Below are 7,913 nucleotides of genomic sequence, written 5' to 3' on the forward strand. Positions count from 1 at the left end.
TCCTGTGTGTGTTTGTGTTCCTGTGTGTGTGTGTTCCTGTGTGTGTGTGTCACTGTGTGTGTGTGTGTGTTCCCGTGTGTGTGTGTTCCCGTGTGTGTGTGTTCCCGTGTGTGTGTGTTCCGTGTGTGTGTGTGTGTTTGTGTGTGTGTGTGTGTGTGTGTGGGTTTGTGTGTGTGTGTGTTTGTGTGTGTGTGTTTGTGTGTGTGTGTTTGTGTGTTCCTGTGTGTGTAATATTGTGGATCCTGGATGCAGATAGACAAGGAGAAGATAATTGTTTTTGTAACCTGGCGAGTGGGGTGTCGTGCAATACACAGGAGTCTCGAATGATAAGAGTATTAGATAAAGTATATGCTTGCCTTATGGGCTTTGCAGTTGGGGAGGAAAACAGTGTGACGTTATGTTATCCTACAGTATCTGAAATATCAGACTATTAAATGCATAAATCAGGTGAGTTAAAATGTGCTGTGTGTCACCTTTAGGAATCTTTCCCATAAAAATCTCCATGCAGTGAATTATGAGTGTGTGTAAGTTATTAGATTTAGTTCAGTAAGAGTTCTAAATGATGTGCTCCAAGATGGCTCAAGACTGATTATGTGCTTCAATACTAAACCATGATTATAAAGTGTTCATCTATAACGGCTAAAAGAATGGCAAAAGTGATACCAAAATTGATATAGTGGAGGGGAGGCAAACATTTGACAATATTAACAGAACACTGATGATCCAGAGGGAAGCAGAATGTAAGGAAGTGCCACTTTTATTGGTGGGGCTTGATGCAGAGAAAGCATTTGACAGAGTAGACTGGGACTTCCTGAGCAGGGCAATGGAAGCATTTTGTTTCCCTGATATAATTATAAGGTTGATTAGAAGAATATATGAGGGATCGGAGGCACAAATCAAAGTGAGTGGGGTCCTCTCCGATAATTTCTGCTCGAGTAGAATAACCAGGCTGGGTTGTCTGCTTTCCCCTTTGTTGCTTGCATTATATTTAGAACCACTGGGCTTGCATTATATTTAGAACCACTGGCAAAGAAAATAAAGTTCTCAGAAATCCAAGGATATAAGTGGTATGGTAGTCAGGAAAAGCTGACTATTTGCAGATGATATTTTGTACATTACAAAACTTGAAGGGAGATATATACCCACATACAAATTGGTCTAACAATATCCATATTTATGGGGACATGATAAAATGAAGTATTTAGGAGTATGGATTAGAAATGACTCTAGTGACAGCTAAGGATGTGTGGGAAGAGACTAAACAGAAGATGATACAAAAATTGAGAAACTAGAAGTTTTGTTGTATGGATACGAAGATAGAAGCCATTAATATATTTTTAGTTTCTTTAGTTTTATACACAGGTCAGGCATACTTTTATCAACTGGAGGAGAAGTTGTGGTAGCAACTAAAAAAAAAGTTGAATGTTTTTATCTGGGAAGGGAAGACAGCAAAGGTGAAATGGGATAAGATGATTCTTCCAATAGAACAAGGTGGACTAGGATTACCTAATTTGAGGGGGTATTTTAGAGCAACACAGTTAAGGCTCTTATGCATAGCACAAGCAGAAAACTATAATTCAAAGTGGAAGCAAATAATGTTGACACAGGGAGGAAGATCAAGAAATAAGGAGAGATTGGGATTTTGGATGCAGACTCTTAAGGAGTATTATAGTCATGAAATAGCAGGGAGTATTCTAAGAACCAAACCGGCACGAGAATGGGGGAAAAGATTTTGCAATAGGGTTGTCTGTGGTCAGGGATACCTTTAATAGGCAAGAAGGGCTTGGAATTTATTGGAGAAAACTGGCAAAGGAGCCAAGTTATTGGGAGCAAATAACTAGAAAGGGAAAGATAATGGAATTGGAAGAGGCCAGGGATTTATTTGGACTGCAGGTTAGAGATTGGAGAAAACTGGCAAGGGAACCAAGTTATTGGGGGCAAATAACTAGAAAGGGAAATATAATGGAATTGGAAGAGGCCAGGGATTTATTTGGACTGCAGGTTAGAGATTGCCTTCCCTATCAAGGATTGATATCACAGTATAGGCAAAGAAAAAGAAATAGGGGGCTCCTAAATGAAAGACCAGCACTGGTAGAGTTTTTAATAGAATCTGGAACAGAAGCTGCCGTTAAAGAATAATTAGTAAAGCATATAAAATATTGCATGATCAGTATAGGAATCAATCAGAGGAGTTTAGAAATGATTGGGAAGAGAGATTGGATAAGCAATTCACAAATAGACAATGGGAGGATATATGTATGTCTTCCAAATATGCAACAAAAGTCTAGAAGATTTAGGATCTTTGCCTGGAAGTGCTTACACAGGTATTTTTATACTCCCAGTAGACGCCAAAGAAATTTTCCTCAGGTGGATAGCAAATGTTGGAGATGTGGCGGGCAAGAAAGAAGTGGCTGGGAACATGTTTTTTGGAAGTGTGATGAGCTGGCAGATTTTGTGGACTGCTGTGTCGGAGATGCTGGGCGACTAGATTGGACTGACTGGGGAGATGATTTTTTTGAGCTTTGCCACAGAATCGGAATTACCTAGGCATAGTAAAGCCTTGCTGAGTCTAATTATGGTGGCTGCCAAAAAATGCAATTACTAGAAAATGGAAATCAAAGTCTAGACCAACTTTACTAGAAGTAGTGAATATAGTCACTGAGATAAAAGGAATTGGTATCCTTAGAAAAGGGAAGGAGCAAACCCCATAGGAAAAATGGAATTGTGAAAACTATATATGCAGAGCAGGAACAAGGTTTGAGGCAGTATTTGAATGAACTATACAATGCTTAACTGACAATGACTGGATGTTTTATAAGTGATGTATAATGTTGACAACTACAGATGGTGTCTGCGATGTAAACTGTTTGCAACTAAAGTGATATCATTTTGTATGTTTTTTCATTTTATATAAATGTAAAATTCTTTGTCATGTGTAAATTTAATATAGATGTTTAAAAAAAAAAAAGACTTATTATATGCTCTGCCTTCTCCCATCCCTTCTCTCCCCACTGTACCAGAGAAAATTACAAGAGGTTTTTATGTTTTATTATTGATAAATGTTTGTAAATCAGGACAGGGTGGGAACAGTGAACTACTTTTGGAAGAAAAAGAATTACAGTGGCAACTTAACACAATGACAAAACCAGGGTAAACAACAAACTAGCAATTAACTGTATCCTTAAAAGGAGAGCTGAAAAGTTATGAAATATTTTGTAATGTGCCAAATTTGAATGGTTTTAACTATTTAGAGTTTTATATATATATTTTTTATTGTTTAAGGTTTGATACTGTTTAACATTGTGTTTAAATGCAAAGCAGGTTCATTGATTATGCATTGTGGTTGGCTAAGGCATTAAAGAATGTTGCCTTAATTAAGGATTGTATTTTATCTCTGATGCATTCTGATATAAGGCAAAAGCGCTTAGATTGTGAATAAACTTTTCAGTTTTCTGGTTGAAGCACTGTTCAGTCTTTTACTTGGCACCAAATGTTTGTGGTTTTGAAATTACTGAACAGCTACCAGTTCCTGCTTAAGGTTGCTGGAGAAGTTAAGGTGTTTTTTCGTTGGTTTGGTTCCTAGTTTTTAAAGAAGTGGTTGTAGCACCTTACTCTGCTTCTCTACTGGTTTGACTGATGCCTCATAACCAAATAACCGAAAACCAGTTGAAGAACTCAAACTTAGAAGAATCAGTCACACAGGCCACCATTTCAAATATAGTATTAATTGTTTGACATTGAGACATGCTGAGGGGTAAAGAATAAATTTCTATTTCAATTGCTTTTAATAGAAATTGATTAGTTAGTTGAATAAGTCCCATGTAATGTCAAGGGGATGAAAGTGCTTAACCTGGATTTTTTCTGAATAAAGAGAATTATTCGAATTGGTGACCTGTGTGGCTGATTCAGTTTATTTTTGGTTTGACTGGTGGTCATCCTGAACACACTTGTGTTCCTTGTGAGATTCCACAGTTGGCAGCCCGTTTGTATTTATGGTTACACCCCTTTTAGTGGTTTTGAGCTACTTCATCTTGGTAATTATATTTTCGTGACCATTTTGCAGTGGATTAACAGCGTGGAATCCTTGCTAGGAGGTTTAATAGTTCTGTTACAGCAGCTTACATGTTCTGTCTCAAGGTCCATGGAAGATGATGGACATAATTTGCAACACACAACAATGATCCATGTTGCTCCACACAAGACCTTTCTATCCACCTGAGCCCAATAGACAAAGATACTCCATTTTTGACACAAAATCTTGGTTAAACAGTTCTGATTTTAAGGTTCAAGAACCTACTTCAAAAGGTCATTAACTGCAAATAAAACTGAATACACTTAGTTAGGCAATATGTTCCTTAATGAAAGTGTTAAAGCTAAGTGTACCGAGGGGATTGAGACTTTGGAAATTTCCTGTTCGTTTTATAATAAATTTAGCATTATATCATAACCTTATTGAATTAGTCGTCTGTACAAGAATTGAGTTGGTCACTTTACTTATAGCAGACGGTGAACAAAAACTTTAGTATCTGGAAACAAATTTTACAATTGAACACAAGTATTAAGACTGATCCTTTCCATTTTACAAAACAGGATATTTAAAAGTATTTAACCAGGATGAAATCCTGATTAAAAATAAAATTAGAAAACAGAAAAAAAAAACTATGGTGGGACAAGCAGGAATTTGAAGAAAGTAGGACTTAGTTTTGAATGGTTTTATAGAAAGGGGACTTGAGACAGACACTGTACTCCTGCTTTTTCCAATATAGCGGGAACATTGAACAATTTAGTTTTTTTGACAAATTTCAAAACTATGAACCTACTAATGATCAAAGATCATCCACTCGATGTATTCTTCAAAGCCTCCCTTTTTGGAACCAACAAACCAATTCTCCTACCCCCCCCCCCCCACCGAGACTGATGAGGAAAGGGAGGAATTAAAAAGAGGAGCTGAGTGGAACTTTTTGCTGATATAGAAAGTGTATTGAATTGTTCACAATGTAAATGTATTGTGTTCGGTTATAGTTATTTAATCCTTCATGACAAACCTATTCTTTTGTTTAAAAAGGGACTTAAGTTTATTCCCTTATTTAGTTAAGATATAGTTAATGTATTGATTTTGTTCAAGCTCTGTGTTAAACAGGTTAATCTAACCATGTATTTTGCTAACACAAATCAAATTTATACTCTAGTTCCACTTAAAAGAAAGTTAAACCTAAATACAATAACAATTTAACAACAGATGACAGAATTATTAGTTCAGATCAGAAACAGGAATATTATTCAAGTTATAAAACCCGATAAAGGGTGGGGGTGCAGTCATAATTTTTTCATATATGCCAGTAAAATGCTGAATTTGTTGACTGATTTAGACACAGACTGGTATTAAAGAATGAAATAAATATAGTGTCCACAATAACAGATTGCACACTAGAAAACCTAGTACTACAAGGGTTCCTGTCTTATGAAATTTTGGACCTTGTGAAAGTGAACAAACCAGTTATTCCATCAATCTTTGGTATATCCAAAGTTCATAAAGATCCCCATAATCCTCCACTTAGACCTATTGTGTCAGCTAGTAGGTCGAAAACAGAACCTTTAGCATTTTATGTCGATACAAGTACAAAATGTTTACTGCACAAAGAGAAACATGTTTTGTGTGACTCGTGGCATCTGTTACAATCGCTAAACACTCCATTTGATGAAAATGTGAATTGATGTGGCAAAATATAGTGTTATACCACACAATGTTGGTTTGCACATTTCCCACATTATACTTAGATAGCACTAAAAGTGTAAATGAAGTTGGGAGGGCCGTGCCCTGGCCCAGCAATCAAGGAGCCTCAATCCTCTCCACTAACACCAGAGAGAGCGTCTCATATATGAGGAAGGGATAACAAATACACACAGTAAAGTACAATTTCTCTTAAGTGCCCATGGAGATCCGTCACTCTGGGGCTGGTTGCTCCCCAGTAAGACTCCCCACTGGCACAGCTATACAGTCCAGATCTCAGCCTAGCTGGCAAGCTAACCTCCGGTATCCTGTCTATCCAGCCAGTGCTTTGTGTCCCTGCCCAAGTAGCTGACACACACACACACACACACACACACACACACACACACACACACTTAGAGAAGTATTTATACAACTTCACAGACACTGCTGGGAAAGGCTGACACAGATTCTTCAGCTGTGCCTCTTTACCCAGACTATACGGTAGTAATTACTGCCATTATCAGCTACCCAAAGGCCCTTAAAAGGGTGTCCAATTATTACTGTGCAATATTACTATCCAATTGGTAAGTGTGACTAATCATTCAAGGCTTATTAGAGTGGCCTTGTACAATAAACTATAAATATGCAATATACTCTAGAGCTTATCACTACACAAACCAGCCACAGGTAAAAGGTTTTAAAATATTTAATAATAAATACTGAAAACACAAAACAATACTACTACACCACAGTGCTAGTCAAGAGTTCAGAGATCACACAGAAACTTAAACTAAATCAGTAGTACAGTTCTGACATAATAGAAAAACACTTAGTCTAATCTTTATAGTCCTAGCTATTTCTACAAGAAAACATACTTCTAAAGTAACTTACTTGCATAGAGCAAGGCAGTGCTGAGTTAGATATCCAAGAGCAAAATGCTTAATGATCTATGGTTCTCACTGTTTAAATTTAAACTGCAGTTCTGATAAAACATTACATCATTTGTTTACACTTCCCTGGTTCCCAGCCCACACAGAAACTGCATTTACATTATTTTACACTTAGAGCAATAAAGGACATTCCACGTGTAAATTCTGGTCATTAACTTTAGCCGAATAGGCAGGATGCTTACTCCATACTCCTAGACTCCAAATTCTAACTTCAAAGGAATAGACATAAAGTAATTTTAATTTCAGAGGACCAATACAAAATGCTAGACTCCATTTTCTTTACAGCAGATGGCCATGTTGCTACATTGTTGAAACAACATTTCTTTACATTTAAGACACAAGCCTGTATTTCACATTTATATTTACAAATGCCAGAATTATGTATCAAATTCTATTTGATTAGTCTGGCAGCCTTCACCCTTCTTTACCAGTCTTCACATCTCTCCCCCATGGAGAACTCAAGCTAGTTTTCCAAGTGCCCCTTGAGAAACTCTGCTTGAGGGGTTAGGTCTATCTGAGTGTACCTCACCCCATACCCTGTCTTGAGAGCCCATCTGCATTGGTATCGCTACTCCCACTGCGGTGCTGCACTGACATATATGCTTGCAACCCCAGGCTCCATCTTAGCAACTTGGCATTTTGCTGACTGGCTCTATTCAACCATGTTAGAGGGTTGTGATCTGTCATTACAGTGAATTTTCTTCCATACAGATAAGGTTGAAGTTTCTGTTGTGCCCACACTATGGCTAGACATTGGAGCCTATGACTGAGATAAACCACTGGGTGCTCTTCCCATCTGAAGAAATCTGGCTAAGTACGGCCCCCAGACCATGGTTTGAAGTGTCCATTTTTTTGCTGTAATCTGGACTGGTTAACAGAGTGTCCTCCCAAAGCTTCTGGAATGCCTGCTCACATGCTGGGGTCCACACTACCTTATCTGGCCTGTTCTTCCTTGTCAGGTCTGTGAGGAGAGCAGCTATGGTACTATAACTGGGGACAAACTTTCTGTAATACTCTGCTGTCCCTAAAAATGCCCTCGCCTGCTTTTTGGTAACAGGTGCAGGTGATGCCTGAATGACTTCCACTTTGGCAGGTTCTGGCCTTATCTTACCACTCCCCACTGTGTCCTGGGTAGGAGACCTCTGCCATACCCACCTGACATTTGCTTGGCTTAATGGTCAACCCTGCACTCTGTAGTCTGCCCAGCACCTCCCTGACCTGCTGAAGGTGCTCTGGCCAGGAATGTCTGT

Source organism: Protopterus annectens, chromosome 8.part0 (genome assembly GCF_019279795.1).
Source record: "Protopterus annectens isolate FY-2018-M chromosome 8.part0, PAN1.0, whole genome shotgun sequence".
In the NCBI taxonomy this organism is placed as follows: Eukaryota; Metazoa; Chordata; order Ceratodontiformes; family Protopteridae; genus Protopterus; species Protopterus annectens.